Source organism: Rhinatrema bivittatum, chromosome 13 (genome assembly GCF_901001135.1).
Source record: "Rhinatrema bivittatum chromosome 13, aRhiBiv1.1, whole genome shotgun sequence".
NCBI lineage: Eukaryota > Metazoa > Chordata > Amphibia > Gymnophiona > Rhinatrematidae > Rhinatrema > Rhinatrema bivittatum.
Genome location: NC_042627.1, coordinates 60,609,532 through 60,628,424, shown reverse-complemented (window position 1 = coordinate 60,628,424; position 18,893 = coordinate 60,609,532). Strand labels below are relative to the sequence as shown.

General features: G+C 43.1%; 1 protein-coding gene across 4 annotated transcripts in view; it reads right to left on the bottom strand.

Moving 5' to 3' along the window:
• Positions 1-18,893, bottom strand: part of PDE8A (phosphodiesterase 8A) — a 399,353-nt gene that overhangs the window by 302,192 nt on the left and 78,268 nt on the right. The gene's annotated exons all lie outside the window — the stretch shown is intronic.

The following is an 18,893-nucleotide window of genomic DNA, read 5'->3' as shown; positions in this document are numbered from 1 at the left end:
TACTACCCCTAACTAATCAAGCTAGATATTTCACTTGCATGCAGCTCCATCACTGCTCTCTACATTAATGGTGGGGGTGGAAGGGGAATAGAACAAGGAGCTAAGAGTAACAGATAAGAATGAGAGAAAAAATGTGTGAGGCTTGCTGGGCAGACTGGATGGGCCATTCGGTCTTCTTCTGCCGTCATTTCTATGTTTCTATGTTTCTCTCTGAATCCCCATTTGCTTAAAAAATAAATAAATAAATAAGGGGGGGGGGGGAACAGAAAAAAATGCCTAGAAAAGCAAGTTTGCTTACCGTAAAACGGTGTTTCCGTAGATAGCAGGATGAATTAGCCATGCTGTCTGGGAGCGCCTCGTGACCAGTCAGTAGGCGTAGTTTTCTCAGTTAGTACAGAGTTTTGAACTCTGTACACGGCTGCGCAGTGAGCTTCCCGCACGATTGCCTTGTTACCTCAGTCTCTTGTAGCCAAGCGAGATGTACGTGGAAAACGTTTTTGGTAAAATCTGTAGACTGTCTAAGGAGGTGGGATGGGATCGCATGGCTAATTCATCCTGCTATCTATGGAAACACCGTTTACTGTAAGCAAACTTGCTTTTTCCCCCGTCGATAGCAGGGCTGAATTAGCCATGCTGTCTGGGAATCCCAAGCTCCCGGGTTGTGTCCATATAATAAGTTTTTCCAATTAAGGACACTACCCTTCAATAAAGGTAGACAGTCTTACTCATCATGAAGGGTTGACAAAACTGCCGAACCTAGAGCTGCATTGTTGCTTGTTCTCCAATACAGTAGTGAGATGTGAAAGTATGAAGAGAAGGCCAGGTTGCCGCTTTGCAGATGTCCAGCAGTGGAACCCTTTTCAAATGTGCAACAGATGCTGCTGTTGCGAGTATCTGGTGTGCTTTCGGTTTGTTGCTCAAAAGCAGAGAACGTTTATTGTAGCAGAATTCAATGCATTGGGATAACCAACTAGCAATGGTTCTTTTGGAGACAGGCTGGCTTGGATTATTAGGGTTAAAGGAGAGGAACAATTGAGATGGTCTTCCTTGAGATTCAGTTCTGTGTTTGTAGTAGGCTAATGCTCTTTTACAGTCTAAAGAGTGCAGAAGCTTGTCTCGATCATTATGATGAGGTTTAGGTTTAAAAGATTGGCAATGTAATTGACTGGTTTATGTGGAAAGCCGATACTACCTTAGGAAGAAAAGTAGGATGAGGCCGAAGAGTGACCTTATCATGGTAAAATTCTAAATAAGGAGAATGGTGAACCAAAGCTTGTAGTTCACTTACTCTCCGTGCTGATGTGACGGCCACTAGAAAGACCATTTTCCAGGTTAGGTATTTGATGTGGCATGAATCTAATGGCTCGAAAGGAGGCAGCATTAGTTGTTCAAGGACTATATTGAGATTCCATAGTATAGGTGGTTTTGACACCGGTGGCAACCTCCTATGTAAGGTGGTGGAGGTGGCTTGGGATAGCTCAAAAAGATGAAGTCTGTTTTTGAGGAGGTGCCTTTGACGACGAGGTCGTCCACGGGACTGATGGGCCTGATGTTGGTATCTTTGGTGGCAATAATTCTGTGATCGATAGGTATTATATGTCTTAAAGGGTACCCTTGGGTAGGACTTCTTTCTGAAGGAAGGGTAAAATTTCCTGGACGAGGTATGGGGGTCCATTGGAGATGTGAGTGATAGTACAGCAGTACTCTGTTCTTTAAGAAGAGTAACGGTTTCCCCAAACTTCTCACCAAAAGGATTGTCACCCAGGCACGGTATGTCCACTAACTTATCGTGAACATCCTCTCTAATTACACTTGCTCTCAACCACGCCATCTGTCTGGCCGCTATAGCCGTAGCTGAAGACCTTGCGGAAGACTCAAAGGACTCTTAGACAGACCGAAGTAGATGGCGAAGCCCTTCTTCCATGTCTATAAAAGGTTGTGGCAGAGTATTTTCAGAGGTTAAACATAAGGGACATAATCTCTGAAGACATTCAAATAAATACTGGATTATGTAAAACTAATGATGTTGAATTTTTGTTGCCAACATGGAGGAATGGTATACCTTACGGCCAAAATCGTCCATAGACTTATGGCCTTTTCCTGGTGGTGAATTGGAATGAAGTTTTGACCGTTTTGCCTTTGAGAGTGCACATTCCACTACTATTGAATTATGTGGCAGCTGTGTGGAATCGTAAATTGCGGAATTCCGCATATGGTACTTTAAATCCGTTTTCCTTGATGAGGCCGCAGTGGTAAATGGTTTGTCCCACATTTTACAAAGAACTGTATCCAGCACCTGTATGTGGTGGTAAAGCTGTAGGTCTGGAGGCATTTTGAATATTTTCAGTATCCCTAATACCTCTGACCTAGGATCAGGGATCTTTCCCGATTCGATGTTTAAAATAGAGCCCACTTTCTCAATGAACTTTGTATAGGACAAGTCTTTGGGAGGGGAATAAGGTTCCGGGAGTCCTTCTGGAGGGTCAGATGGGAACCCTGTAGATGACCCAGTTGACGATGTCCATGGTGAGTCTGGAGTGTCTGGTCGGCCTGGGATTGGAGATGGTGCCGATGGCCGAGACGGACGGAGTGGAGTTGGCGATGCAAGTGGCAAAGGCTGTACTGTGTTCAGTTCTTAGAAGAAAATATTTAACGCCTGTGAAATCTGTAACATCACTTTAGATGCTAGAGGTTGTGAAGGTCCTGGAAATGGCCTCATTTCTGAAAGCATTGCTGATATGAGCTTGTCTTGAGGAGGCAGGCCTGAGTTATGGAGAAGCAGAGGGGATTGTGGTCTACTAAGAGAAGATCCATTAGAATCCGAACCCTCGCTAGATGTGGCGGTGTCATGGACAGACTAGTTCCACCTGTTGGTGAGAATCTGTCACACCAGGTGTTGTAGATATTACATGCTTAGTTTTTTGTGACTTTTTAAGATGTTCCTGACTTAGTAGTGTAGACTGCGTCAAGACCGGTGTGAAGTGTGTCGAAATTCGAGGTTGAATCGATAGTTTCGCATGTTTTGAGACATGCTGCTTCAATACGTTGTGTGGAATCAGTGCTGCGTGCTTAGATGCACCTTTGTGCGCCGATCCGTTGTGTGTGTCGTTGCGCGCACCGTCGTTCGCCCCTGTAATGTGCGCGCTGCTATGTGCAGATGGGTCGTCGGAGCTGTGCACCGATGTTTTGTGCGCGTAGTTGTGCGCCGAGGCCTCGGGCGCTGACTTGTGCGCCCGGCTATGCGCCGATGTGCCGTGCACGCATCTCAGCTCCGACCCGCCGTCCTGTTTTGGCCGATTTGATTTTCTATGAGCCGTCTTCCTCGGCGTCGATGAGCGGGTTCGAGTGGGTTCAGTGAACTGAAACCCACGTGGCTCATGAGGGGATTTCTGTGAAAGAGGAGTTGCGGCCTCAACTCCCTTCACTGGCCCTGGTGGATTGACAGACCTGGCCGTGGTACCCTCTAGCGAAGCAGAGCTTTTAGACGGAGTCTTCTTCGGTCTCTTCGACGGTCCCAGTGAAGACTGTATGGATGATATTTTTAGCCTCGCGATTTTTCCACGCGTTTCCTTTGTGCCCTGGGGGACATACGACCACAGTCCCGGCAGGAGACTTGGTCATGTTCCGGTCCCAGGCATATATAGCAGTAATTATGTCAATCTGTAATGGACATAATCTTACCAAATTGGCAGTATTTAAATCCGGATGGCTTAGGAGCCATCACTGCCCAGAAGAAATGAAGAAGAGAAAAAAAATTGAGAAAAAAATCTCTTCAGAGACGAGGAGGAGAAAAACCCTGCGTGCAGACTTGCTCGCGGAAAAAAAAAAAGAGAGAGAGACTGAGGTAACAAGGCAATCATGTGGGAAGCTCACCGCGCAGCCGTACAGAGTTCAAAACTCTGTACTAACTGAGAAAACTCCACCTACTGACCGGTCGCGAGGCACTCCCAGGCACATGGCTAATTCAGCCCTGCTATCGACGGGAAAAGGGCCATTTAAAATATATTTTTTGTGTGTTTTTTTTAATAAGCCTCTTGATTATAAACTGCAGGAAGAAAGCAGAACAAAGAATGGAAGGAGAGCGATGTGGGAGCAATATACAGTTCCGCAGCACTGGGGAAGATTTCCCTGTAGGTTTCTTTGGTCTTAAAAGCAAAAGGAGACAAGAGTACAATCTCAAAAAACAATCCAGCAATTGCAGCTGTTCTGTGCAACCAGAACTACTGAAAAGTGTTATCACTCTTACAAAGTAGGTCAACATGAAGCCCAAGAAACTAAGTCAAACATTTTTATGCAAAAAAATGAAATTAACTTCAGAAATTAAAAGGTTCAAAAGGAAACTGTTGAAAAGTTATTTTCAGCTATCAAGTCCTATATTTACAGTTGTGCTCATAAGTTTACATATCCCTGGCAAAATTTGTAATATGTGTAGCATTTTAAGAAAATATGGGTGATCAGACAAAAACGCATGTCTGTTATTTTTAATGTGTTTCAAATTAAATATATTATGCATTACAGAATAGCACAATCATTAAGCAAGCCATAGCAATAAGGGAAATAATAAAAATAGTCCTGTTCAAAAGTTTACATACCCTTAGTTCTTAATATTGTGTACTGCCTCCTTTTGCATCAATGATAGCTTGCAGTTGTGATTGAGGCCCTTTATTTGCTCATGTGGTAAAGCTGCCCATTCCTCTTGGCAAAAAGCCTCCAGATGCTGTAAATTCTTTGGTTGTCTAACATAAATTTCATGTTTTAGTTCTCCCCAAAGTGAATCAATGATGTTGAGAAGCACAAACAGCCAGTTTTAAATGGATGTATACTTTCGTGTATGAAGATACACCAAAATACATATTCTATCCTAAGTGATATATAACTCTCCTTTTTAGGCACTCTTTACATTATGTAACATACAGGCCGATACAGTAAAGTGCGCTCCGGTGGTGCACACTGTTAGCCCGCGTTTGGCTGCGTGTTTTCAACAAGCTATTTTTACCCCTTATACAGTTAAGAGGTAATAGCGCATCGAAAAAGTGTGGCCAACCCCCCCCCCACCGAAACTAATAGCGCCCGCAACATGCAAATGCATGTTAATGGGCCTATTAGTTATTCCCGCGCGATACAGAAAGTAAAATGTGCAGCCAAGCCACACATTTTACTTTCAGAAATTAACCCCTGCCAAAGGCTGACATTAATTTCGGCCAGCACCGGGAAAGTGTATAGAAAAGCAGAAAAAATTGCTTTTCTCTACACCCTCCGACTTAGTATCATAGTGCTATTAAGTCGGAGGCCCCAAAATTAAAAAAAAAGAAATTAAAAATCTGCCCGCGGCCCACAGGTTGGAAAACAGACGCTCAATTTAGCCGGCGTCTGTTTCCTGAACACGTGGCTGTCAGCGGGTTCAAGAACCGATGCCGGTAAAATTGAGCGGCGGCTGTCAAACCCGCTGACAGCCGCCGTTTCTGTCAAAAAGGAAGCGCTATGACTGTGCTAGTGTCCCTAGCGCCTCCTTTTACCGCGGGCCCTAATTTACATACCTGGGCTTTCTGAATCGCACGCCCAGAAAAGTGGCCTGTGCTCACCAGCTCTCCCGCGCGTTTTTCTGTATCGGCCTGATTGTAAATGTCGGCAAATAAAAACCAAAATTGGCCATCTAGTGTGCCCAGCAAGTTTTCCTTTCTAAAATGTATTTTTATGGCTAGTAGCAACTGCCACTCCATTCAGACTACCCCCAAGCCTTCTGTTAAGTGTACTAGTAGTTGCTTTCTGCTGGCTATCCTCAAGCCTTCCGTTAAATATACTAGCAACTGTTACTATGTGCCAGCTACTCCAAAGTAAAAATGTAAATTTTAGGTGTAATAGTAGGTTACCCTATTTGTTCATTTCCATTCTCTAACCAGCAAGGATCTTCTGTATTTGTCCCATGCCCTTTTGAATTCCATTACCATTCTCGTCTTCACCACCTCTTCCGGGTGGGCATTCCATGCATCCACCACCCTTTCCATGAAGAAATATTTCATGACATTAGGTTTGAGTCTTCCCCTTTGGAGTTTTGTTTCATGACCCCCTAGATTTAAAGTTTCCTTTCCACTGGAAAAGATTTGATTTTCGCACATCATTAATTCCTTCAAGTATTTGAAGGTCTGTATCATCTCTCTTCTGCTCTCTTCCAGGGTATATATATTAAGGTCCTTCTATCTCATCTTATATGGTTTTCTGTACAACGCCATAACATTTTGGATTGCCTCTCTTTGCACAGCTTCCATTCTGTCCTTATCCTTTTTATAAATGGAGGTCTCCAGAACTAAAACAAAGTATTCCAGGTAAGGCCTCACCAAGGATCTGAACTGTGACATTAATCACCTTTTCCATGCTCGTTATGCCTCTTTCAACGCAGCCCAGCAACCCTCTGGCCTTGGCCACCACCTTGTCACATTGCTTCGCCACCTTCAGATCAGACACTTTTACCCTGAAGTCTCTCTCCCAGTTCGTGTACAAGTCTTTCATCCCCCAACACATTCAGCTCCTTCAGACTGCTGTACCCCAACTGCATGACTCTATACTTCTTGGCATCGAATTCCAACTGCCAAATCTTTGACCACTTCTCCAATTTTCTAGGTCACTGCAAAGAGACAAGTCCTACCTCCTAATCCCTCCACAATATAGCTCGCAGAATTGTCCCAGAACTGATCCCTGAGAAACTCGATGTATCACTTTTCTTTCTTCAGAATAGGTTCCATTTATCACTACTCGCCGATATCTGTCAGTCAGCCAATTTGTAATCCATTTCACCACCTTAGGACCCACTCCCAGGCTTCTCATTTTATTTATGAGCCTCCTATGTGGAACCATATCAAAAGCCTTGCTGAAATCCAAGTAAATCACATTGAGAACTCTTCCTTGATCCAATTCTCTAGTCACCCAATCAAAAAAAAAAATAAATAAAATCTGATTCGTTTGATAGGACCTTCCTCTGGTAAAACTAGGTTGTCTCGAATCCTGCAACCATTGAATAGCAGATAGTTCATTATCCTTTCCGTTAGCAGTCTTGCCATTAACTTTCCCACCACCAAGTTAAGGCTAACCACCTGTAGTTTCTAACCTCCTCCCTGCTATCACTTTTATAAAGCGGAACTACAACCGCCCTTCTCCAATCCTGCAGTACCACTCCCGTGTCCAAGGATCTATTGAGCAAGTCTTTCAACAGACCTGCCAGTACTTCTCGGAGCTCCCTCAATATCCCAGTATGTATATCATCTGGATCCATGGCCTTCTCCACTTTCAGTTTTCCTAGGTCCACCCAAACACTCTTCTGTAAATGGTGTTGTACCTACCCCACTCTCATCTGTACCTCTGCTAGCCAGTAACAGTCCAGTATCTTCCTTAGCAAAATATTAAATACTTCAGTTTTTACTATTTCTTCCTCTTTCTCCACACCATTCACACCAGTAAGTAACATCTCTTACTTTTATTTGTACGGAATAGTTTCTAAGATCTTAATAGTTTGCTGATCATTGACTTGTCCCATCTTTGAAAGGGGATAATGAATGGACCACTAATGGATTGTTTATCGTTTAAGTAGTCATGTCATAAATGTGGTGGTGAAAATGCAAAATTTCTCTTTCATTGTTTACTGTGGAAGGTTTTATGAGGCTGATTTTGTCTATGTCATTTTTCAACTGCCTGGAAAGTTAAAGGTAACAGAAAAGTCACACACATACATCAAGCAGACAAACAACCAGAGCAGTAGGGCTCACAGAGCTCTTCAACACCCACCAACCACCTTTGACAGCTGGAGCATCAGAACTGGCAGGACCCCCCAGGCCCTGTCAGCTGAAGATATAAAGGAAGATTTGGTGGATGAGATGGGTTTCAGAAAGAGGACTGCACCAATGTGGGGTTAACACTGCATGGCTAGTGCATTCTGTCCCTCTCAAGTGAGTTTTGGAGGAATTTTCAAATCCTTGTTTGGCACATCATATGAAGGGTTCATGCATAGAGATCAGGCATCCTGCTTAGCCCTTGCACTGGGTAGTGCGCCAACAAGAAGTCCAGGGCAGCTCCACGGATGGGGAGGAAGAATAGATAACTACTGGGAAAGGGGTACAGCAATGCAAAGAATGTCTTTGGAAATGTTTTTGTACTCCATGGGGACTACCTTTCCAATCTTGTTGACTATTATATTGAGTTTAGTTGCACCTTACAAATAAACGTGTTAACTCATTAATGTTCACAACCTGTATTTGTATAAAGAAGAAAATGGCAAAGTGTTAGTAGAAGTGTATGATGTATTTGCTCATACACTGCAATAAAAACAAATATCACTGCACAGCAATTAATTACCAAACTGGATCCATCTATGATAAACAAGTGTCTAAGCAATTACTGCAAAATTCCCATCGGAGACAGACAAGAGGAAAACACTTGGATAGTACTAGGCCAGTATAAGCTGTGCTCTATACAAACATATTATGACTATCTGTGCTCTGTAATAGCTTACATTAGTTTCCCACTTGGAGCATCATTTTAACAAAATGTTGCTCTGTCCTTGAACAAAAAAAAAACGCAAAACAAAAACAAAGTAGGCAAATATAAACGTGAGTTGTAATTCTGCTCTGGAACTAAGTTATGTGCTTTCCTTAAAAGAACCCCTGAATAAATGTAAATCATAATATTAGTTTCTATGACCAAAGTCAGATATACTGAAATCTCCGCTGCAGCTGTTTTGCTGTATTACTTAGCACTGGGCACCCATGAGGACTAAAAATGAGGTTTTTCAATAGAAATTTTGGCTGCCTGCAACAAGAAAGGATTTCCCTTCCCCATGACCCCAAGCTGGGCCTAACAAGGCCAATATCCCAGCACAGACTCAGTGGGTAATTTGTAATATTGTCACATAACTGCTTGGGAGTCTTTTAAAGACTTTAAAAATACCAACTTAGGGGGTCACATTTTTAAATGACACAGGATTGACAATACTTGCCAAATGAACTTTTTAAACTTTACTGTACAACAAAGACAGATGCATATTATACAATTTGAAGCTGCTGCCGAGTTCAATACTCAAAATGTTTTAATCTGAAAATATGTATACCACCAGCAGGAAAATTCTCAGGGGTATTCAAATCTGCTCCTCAGGGGCCACAAACAGGACTGGGTTTCAGGATTTCCACAATGATTAATGAAGACATTTATTTACACAAATTTGGAACAGGCACCTGGTTATTTGGTTCAAGTTACTCGGAAAAGCTGACCTGTGTGTGGCCCTCAAGGACTGGAGCATGACTTCCTGCTTAAGTGGTTCTCAATTCTAATCCAGAGGCTCTTTCCGATAGTCTGATTTACAGGATAACCAAAATATGTCAATTAGCCCAGAGACCAAATATATTCAGATAAATTGCATGAACATTCATTGTATTCTGAAAACAAGACCATTTGGAGAGGCCCCAAGAATTACAGTACAGATCCAGTATATTCCTTCATGGTCAGATGTGGAAGACTGATTTACAGAATCCTGATTTAAAGAATAATCTTTCCTTTTCATCTTTGCAAAGAATCAACAGCAGGATCACCAAACACAACTTTCCAGTAGTTTGAAGAAAACTGTAATGTGCAGGAAATATGTCATAGAAATGTAACAGCAGTAAAAGAGTGTATGGTCTATCTAGACTGCCCATCCATCTAACTCCCATCACTCCCTCAGAGATATCCTGTGTTTATCCCATAATTTCTTGAATTCAGATAACTTTTTCCTCTACCACCTCCACTGGAAGCTGTTCCATGCATCCGCTACCTTCTCTTTAAAGAAATATTTCTTAAGATTACCCCTGAGTCCTCCCCCTTTCACCCTCATTCCATGACCCCCTAGTTATAGAGCCTCCTTTCTTTTGAAATAGGCCCATCTCCTGTGCATGGAAATCTTGGAGAGATTTAAATGTCTCTGACATATCTCACCTTACCTCTAGGGGTATACATTTTTAGATTAAGTCTGCTATATAATCTAAATCCCTCTTAAACGATCTCTCAAATTTTTCACCAATCCACATTTATTAAATGGCAACATGAACAGTATACAATGTACAAAAGTCAATACAAAATATATGAGGTGCACCTCCAAAAATATTAAAATGACATATATTGCATAGTACATCTCACATTCTAAAATCCATCATACAAAAACAACCACACAATCATACTACCACATTCACAAAATAAAATGCATCTATCTTGTGTTGTAACATGACTCTGTAATGTTAATGGGGACCTTCATACTTGGCTACTTTTTATTTCAATTCACTGCAACACTGGTGCCTTCATATAATCATTGGTCACCCGTTTTTATATTATTTTTGTTGCAAATAGTCCAATTTATTTATTTGAAATTTTTTATACCATATTATCAACCTAAGTGGTTTACAATAAAATGATCATAGAGATAAGAACAATACTTATCAAATATTTGTAGAATTCTTGCCCATAGCCCTACTAATACCCAACTTAGAACCATGTTTCATAAACCTCTGCTTCAGGGGTTTCCTTCCACCATTACAAGTCACTTCACAATTGTTATAATCTTATCTCAAATCATATACCACCAGAGGAAAAGGTGACACAGCATGGTTTGAAAAATCACTAGCTGCACTCCCTTATGACAAAGAGCCAGTGCAACCCACTGTGAAAACTGGACAGTTGCATGGGGCAGAGATCAGCAGCAATGCATAGCTAATCCTGCAAGTGGAAACCACAGCAGCTAGGAGTCCAACCTTAACCCTAACACTGGCAGGAGCAGTGGTAGGTACACAGAGCCCAACTGATTCAACCGCCAATACCCCAAGGCAGAAGGAGCATCAGAGCTCAGCTGATGCACCCCCACTCCCCCCCCCCTTTGACCAGATCAGCAGGTGGTAGTTTACAATGGCATCAACGTCCTGTGCATGGGGCCAGTCTCACAGTAAGAGTTGTGATATCTATGGCTCATACAGCAAGACGGACTCTACAGACACAGGAAGTTAATGCTATATGACGTACTGCTCTCTTTTTGTGAGGGAAAATCACATAAGAACATAAGAAATTGCCATACTGGGTTCATCAAGCCCAGCATCCTATTTCCAACAGTGGCCAATCCAGGCTACAAGTACCTGGCAAGTACCAAAACACTAAGTAGATCCCATACTACTGATGCCAGTATTAGCAGTGGCTATTCTCTAAGACAACTTGATTAATAGCAGTTAATGGATTTCTCCTCCAAGAACTTATACATGCCTTTTTTAAACCCAGCTACACTAACTGCACTAACCACATCCTCTGGCAACAAATTCCAGAGCTTAATTGGGCATTGAGGGAAAAGAATTTCTCCAATTAGTTTTAAATGTGCTACTTGCTAAGTTCATGGAATGCCCCCTAGTTCTTCCATTATCCGAAAGAGTAAATAACAAATTCACATTTACCCGTTCTAGACCTCTCATGATTTTAAAGACCTATATCATATCCCCCCTCAACCGTCTCTTCTCCAAGCTGAACAGCCCTAACCTCTTTAGCCTTTCCTCATAGGGGAGCTGTCCATCCCCTTTATCATTTTGGTTGCCCTTCTCTGTACTTGTTCCATCGCAACTATATCTTTTCAGATGCAGCGACCAGACTTTTACACAGTACTCAAGGTGCAGTCTCACCATGGAGTGATACAGAGGCATTACGACATTTTCCCTTTTATTCCCTTCCTAATAATTCCTAACATTGTTTGCTTTTTTGAACGTCACAGCACACTGGAGCAACGATTTCAATGTATTACCTACTATGGACGCCTAGATCTTTTTGCTGGGTGGTAGCTCCTAATATGGAACCTAACATTGTGTAACTACAGCATGGATTATTTTTCCCCTATATGCATCACTTTACACTTGATCACATTAAATTTCATCTGCCATTTCAATGCCCAATCTTCCAATCTCGCAAAGTCCTCCTGCAATTTATCACAATTCGCTTGTGATTTTACTCTGAATAATTTTGTATCACCTGAAATCTGATTACCTCACTCGTCATATTCCCTTCCAGATCATTTATAAATATATTGAAAAGTATGGGTCCCAATACAGATCCCTGAGGCACTCCACTGTTTACGCTTTTCCTTTGAGAAAATTGACCATTTAATCCATTTAATCCTACTCTCGTTTCCTGTCTTTTAACCAGTTTGTAATCCAAGAAAGGACACCACCACCTCCTATCCCATGATTTTTTAGATTCCTTAGAAGCCTCTCATGAGGGACTTTGTCAAATGCCTTCTGAAAATCCAAATAAACTACATGTACTGACTCACCTTTATCCACATGTTTATTAACCCCTTCAAAAAATGAAGCAGATTTGTGAGGCAAGACTTGCCTTGGATAAATCCATGTTGACTTTGTTCCATTAAACCATGTCTTTCTATATGCTCTGTGATTTTGATCTTTAAAATAGTTTCCATTTTTCCTGGCACTGAAGTCAGGCTCACTGGTCTATAGTTTCCTGGATCACCCCTGGAGCCCTTTTTAAATATTGGGGTTACATTGGCCACCCTCCAGTCTTTAGGTACAATGGATGATTTTAATGATAAGTTACAAATTTTTACTAATAGATCTGAAATTTCATTTTTGGAGTTCCTTCAGAACCCTGGGATGCACGGGGCAAAAAATATCAGGGTGAGCTGGGGAAACAAGCAGGAGAAGAATGCAGAGAGCCTTCCAGGAGTGAGAGGGAGAGATGTGCCCACAGCTATCAGGGGAGAGGGAAAGATATGCAGGAAGAAGGGGAGAGAGGACCAGGGAGAAGGAGAAAGTGTGCTATGGAGAAGGGAAAGGGGGGAGAAAGACTGTGTATGGTGGGAGAGGACTGGGGACAGGGATGTGAAAGAGCGAGAGAGTTAAAAGAAGAGAGTATGGAGGGAAATGAAGTAGAATTTAAAAAAAATAGAGGACAGCAGAGAGAGAGAAAAAAATTAAAAAGGAACCGAGACTAGATAAGAGAATGATAATAAAGAGACACACTAAGCCAGAAAAATCAAGCCAATGAGACTAGGGATTGGAAACTATTTTATTATCTGATAGAGAACATTAATAGCTCATTACTGTAAAATATCCTAGGACCCAATCCAAAGTCTCTGAACTGGATGGATCTCCCACACAGTCTGTACATGTTAACAGCTAGATTTTGTTGGCTTATTTGAATTCTTCTAATATATAATTATTTGTTTTGTATGTAGGACATTCCCACCAACCCTGAGATTTCAGTATTGGGTATGAAATATTTAGTAGTAATAAAATGTACAGAATGTAGTTTTACATATATTTTGAGAGTAGATTCTTATAGATTTCCATGGTGACAGTCCATCAACAACTCCCTCCCCCTCAATGAATTGCTTGCTCACTGCCGGCACAAAGAGAAAGATTACTGGTGGATGAATCTCTATCTAGTCACTTTACTCTAACCTCACCGCACCTATAAACGGTGTTCAGACACTCAAAATGTTTCTTGCTTTAAAAAAATAAAACATGAGAAGCTTGTGAAGGATTTCATTATCATCTAAGGGTGGGTGGGGGGAAAGAGGGGAATTTGCAGCACAGTAATCATTTGCATAGGGAAGCACCAGCCCTGATGAAAAATTATACTTTTAAAGAGACAGTGCCACTTTCACTCAGCTGATTTTGGCACTTATCTTTTTAAAACCACTTTGCCAGATTGTGCCACTTACATAACCAGTCTTATGACACATACCCACTCTCTTCCAGTCTTACTTCATCCTCTCTCTCATACTACTCACAACTACATCATACACATGCAAACATAGTCTAGCATTCATAGCCATCAATCATGCTCACAGAAGACTGTAGAGGAGTAGCCTAATGATTAGAGCAGTGAAGTTGCAAACCAGGTAAGCCAGGGTTCAAACTCTGCTACCCACTTATGGGGGTACTGTTGGTCCCGGCCAGGCACCCTTACCTATTGCCTCCCTCCTTCCCATCAAGAAACTGAAAGCACACAATACAAGTCGTCAGGCAGTGTCCTTGTGGAAGAATTCAGGCTGCAGCTAACATTCAAAGTATGACGACATCTCATGCATCCTGACTGATTATCTAAGGTTCAGCTTGCAATATGACTGTATTCAGTCATGTAGTCGGTTAACCTTCATCGTCACTCGCCGCCAGCCCACCTGTCTTCGACCTGCCAGACCAACCTTGCTACCTCCGAATTACACTAATGAGCTGGCCAGGGCTCTGTTCACCAACTCCACTGAAAAATTTCACTATAACCATGTCCCCCCCAAAGCATCAGAGAATAACTCTTAAGTCTGCGTCGGTGACCTCAGGTGCTTGCCACAGTGAAACCCCTTTATAGCGGTTGAGAAAAACTGCCAGACTTCCAAGATCTTCTTTAGGCCACTTGATAGCTGTGATGATGCTTCGCCCTGACCACAGCTGTTAACCTACAAATGAATATCCCTGCCCATGGGTATAAATAACCCTGCATACAAAACTCAGACTGGCCTAACAGAGATTGGACCTGCCAGAGGGATAGCTTCTTGTGCTGACTCGGAAAACATCTGTATCTTGTCCGCCAGCAGCCACGACACCGTTCTTTCCGAGTCTAGTTCTATGCCTAAAAAGGTCAATCTCTGGGTGGATGCCTTCGGTCTTGTCCTCCTGAGCCTCAGCCCTGGACCCTCTTAGAAGATTCTGGCAAACCTCAAGACTGACTAGGGCCTACAAACAAAAAGTCGCCAAGATAATGTGTCACAACTCCTGCTCCAGTTTGCTGTTCAGCTACCCAATGCAAAAATGTATTAAGGCCTTGAAATAAGCACAAGAACCTGAACAATCCATGGGCATGCATTGGTCGAAATAATACTATCGGCGGAACGTGAAACCCAGCAGTTTGAACAATCAGGGTGTATGGGTAATAGTCTAAAAGAAGATTCTGTGTCAGCTTTGCCACCAAACACCCAAAGACCACAACCCCTCCCTAGACTAACAGCAGAATCAAAAGATATGTACTGGACTAAGTAGTCTGCCCAATCCAAGCAGCTATTTACCCCCCACCCTTCAGGATAGGAAAGGTTGTGGGTCAGTCTAAAAACTTACACCCTTTTGCTTTTTGGGAATTAAACCCAGCAGGGATATTCGCTGATTGGCTATAGGAGGGGGAGGGGCCCGCAACCCTACCTAAATCAATTTCTTTTTATAGCTTTACTTGGACCTGTGCTTCATTAGCCCTAACTGACTCAGCATTCTTCATTTACGTATGCCCATTGCCCACTGGCCCGTTGCATGGAATTTTAAATCCTGACGAAAAACACTCCTGAAGCAACTGCGTAGTTTTCCTATCTGGATATTTGCTTAACCAAGGGCTCAATGCAACTAAGGATACTGGGGTCTCTGTCTTTTCAAATGGCCTGGTGCGGGCGCTGAAGGGGGCCCTTGAGCGCTCTTTCAGCAATGCCCACCCCCTCAGTGAGCACATTTGTGCTTGAAGCTGCAGGCCTGCATGCAGGAGCACTGGCCATTGCTGAACTGCTGACAGGACGCCTCGGAGACTGCTGCTCGAGTGCCGAGGGGAGTGACTGCTTCCCTGTCCTCCAGGCATAGGCTAGGAAGTCCCTGTGGTAGGCCTGACCCTAGCCAAAAGGATTGTGGCCACTGTGGTGCCATTTTGCTGAGCCATTGGTCTATAGCCCTAAATCCCCAATTCACTACAAGCTAACTTCTTTCTGAAATTTTTTGTCATATTTTAACCAGGCCCAACCCCCTTAGGTTCTGTGGGCTCTGATTATCAAGTTGGAATTCTTCCACAGACCCAAATGAAAATCGGGTCTTTTCTCCCCAATAATGCTTATACATAAAAACCCAGGATCCAATTATTAATAGATCAGGGCACCCGCTGCTTTTTCTTAGTCCCCCCCTCCCGCTTTTTCTTCATCCACTTAACAAGAACTCAAACACAATCTACATACCTCCCCTTCTGTATTTTGCACTAACTTCTCGGGTACCCTGATGCCCAGTGGTGCTGTTGGTCATGTCCTCATGCTACTGATCCCGCCCCTCCCCAGGTCACGGACTTGCATCCTCTGATGATGAATTACCAGCAGTGGAGAATTCAGACCCAGGAGTCCATACATTGAAAGTGCCTTTAAGTCGCTTTTACTTTTTGCTGCCCAATAGCTTAAATGTTGCTTTCATTCCTTTCATAGGCCTTGCCTTTTCTATGCATCCTCTTTCTGTTGCCTCCACTTTCCGAACTCCTCACATCCCCCAATACCCCAAACTCGCTTTTGACCTCCTCCCCATCCCCCTAGGACTCATTGAGGAACTCACCAAGGCAACTGCTCGTCGGTATCGCTCTAGACCGGGTATTATCTTGGGATGGTATTCTTTAATTCGCGGCGCCATTCCATGCTCTCCTTCTTTTCGCTGGTGGTTCCCCAATCTGTTCTCTTGCCGCCTCAACTGCTTATGGACCCATTGCGTACTGTGCTGCGTTGCATCAAGTCTCAGCTGCAGAATTAGCTGCTCCAGGTCATCCTGATGTTGTCCGGCATCCTGTGGGGATTCCTGATCTGCTGCCTGTTCCTGGCCCTAGTGTTCCTTGTGGAGGCTGCACTCCTTTGTTTGTAGGAAGCAGAGGCATGGGAGACTGGGGACCATTCCTTGCTAGGAGCCGGCTTCTTGCTTCTTTTTCCTCTGCCAGTGGGTCCAGTTTGCAGCTGCAGATAATCAGGCTTTCCACTTGGGACTCTGCAGACACATGGGTTTCCTCCATCTGTAAAGCACTCTTGGGGCTCTGGCGGATTTTGAACTGAAGTCTAGTCCTGTTGAGGGCTGAGTTCTGCTTCTGAGCAGTGTCAGTGCCTCCCCTTTCGCATGCTCACCTACTCTGCATCTTGCCTGGCTCAGCTTCCACCTGCCTGCTATTCTGAACAGCTGCTCAGGCCTTAACTGCCAATGCAGCCTCGATCCACCCCTTCAAAAGGGCCTGAGGCACACAGCCAGGGCCACTTCTTCAAATAGCAGTGAAGATCTTCCCAGCAAACGCAATTTCTGCTTACTTCCTTCAGCCTGCCACAGAGAAAAAGGAAGTCGCTGTGGAAGGGGACTCCTATTAAGCTGCGGCAAGGCCATCCCACCCCCTTCCCAGTATGTCAGCAGACCATCTGTGAGCCCTTCCTCATCACGCCAGGCCACCTACTTGGCCACACTATGGCCTCATGGCTGAGCCATATAGCAGAATGATGAGGAGGTGCAAAAAAAAAAAAAAAAAAAAAAGGGGGGGCAGGGGGCAATAGTGGGCAGCCAGACACTTTGCAGCGGTGCTGTTTCACCCCTCACACTATCGCCCCCATAGCACCACAGGAAAAGGTGTAGTTATTTCCCACGGTGCTGCCAGCAATAATGTGAAAAACATTTATCGCCTGCAGCGCTGCCAGGAGATAACTCCACCCAACCCCACTCACACTCCTCCCCTTCCCCTAGTTAGAATAGCAGTGCTGCGATGCAGCCAGTATCACAGAATAAAGAATGGCCCTGTTAGATTGTAAGCCCTCTGGGGATAATGAAATACCTGCAGTACCTGAATGCAATCCGCTTTGAAGACCCTGAAAAGTGGAATATAAATAAGATTTTTTTAAAAAAGACATATGATTTTAAAATAGGAAATGACAGCACACAATTAGCCAAAAAATAAATAGTTTATCTTTAACAAGTGAGAAAAAAATAAACAAACATTTTCTCTTTTGGCACCCCTCACTACATTTCTTTGGAGGTTGACCTCCTCCAGACTGGCTAAAAGCACAACAGGAGATGACTACTAAATATTCTAAGTGAAAGGAATGCTTTGCAATCTGAAGAGACAGTGGGTTCCACCTTTATGGGCAGGAGAGCTGCTCATCTATTAAGGTAGAGACACAGAAAAATTGTTTGTTTGGTTCTGGGGGTTTTTTTTGGGGGTGGGGGGGGGAGGGATAACATACATGGTTGCATTTCAAAACTGCAGTTTATGTGTTATCGCTTCCCAAGCCATTGCAGTTTTTTCCATTTCTATTGAGAGGATGCCTACATTGAGTCTTGCTGCTGCTTTTTCCCCTTTGTTTTCTATGGAGACAGACTGTGTATGTGTTTGAAAGGATATTTCAATGAGGCAATAAGCTAACTGAGGTGTAGGCATGCAGATTTTGGCTTTATGCCCATACTTCTATGCTGACATGAAGATAGCAAGTAGCACATTTAAGACTAATCGGAGAAAATTCTTTTTCACTCAACGCACAATAAAGCTCTGGAATTTGTTGCCAGAGGATGTGGTTAGTGCAGTTAATGTAGCTGGGTTCAAAAAAAGGTTTGGATAAGTTCTTGGAGGAGAAGTCCATTAATGGCTATTAATCAAGTTTACTTAGGGAATAGCCACTGGTATTAATTCCATCAGTAGCATGGGATCTTCTTAGTATTTGGGTAATTGCCAGGTTCTTGTGGCCTGGTTTGGCCACTGTTGGAAACAGGATGCTGGGCTTGATGGACCCTTGGTCTGACCCAGCATGGCAATTTCTTATGTTCTTATGACATCATGCCATGAGCATGCTCCACAGGCTTCCTCTACCCAATTCCAAATGGTGCTGTCAGCAAACAACTTTGCCTATCAAAAAAGGAATAACAAGCCTCATATATGCCATGAAGACACCAATAATGGAATAGGTAATGAAGAGGGACAGGCCTAAATGCCCAGGTTTGCCGAGATGTACAGGAACTCCTAGCAGTATTTTTCAAACTTAAAATACATTTACTATCATATGAATTCAGCTGCAAAAAAAAAAAGAAAAATTCTGGAAAAAATGTAGGCCTGTTGTCATATTAGTCCACTTTGATATGTTGAAATAAAGC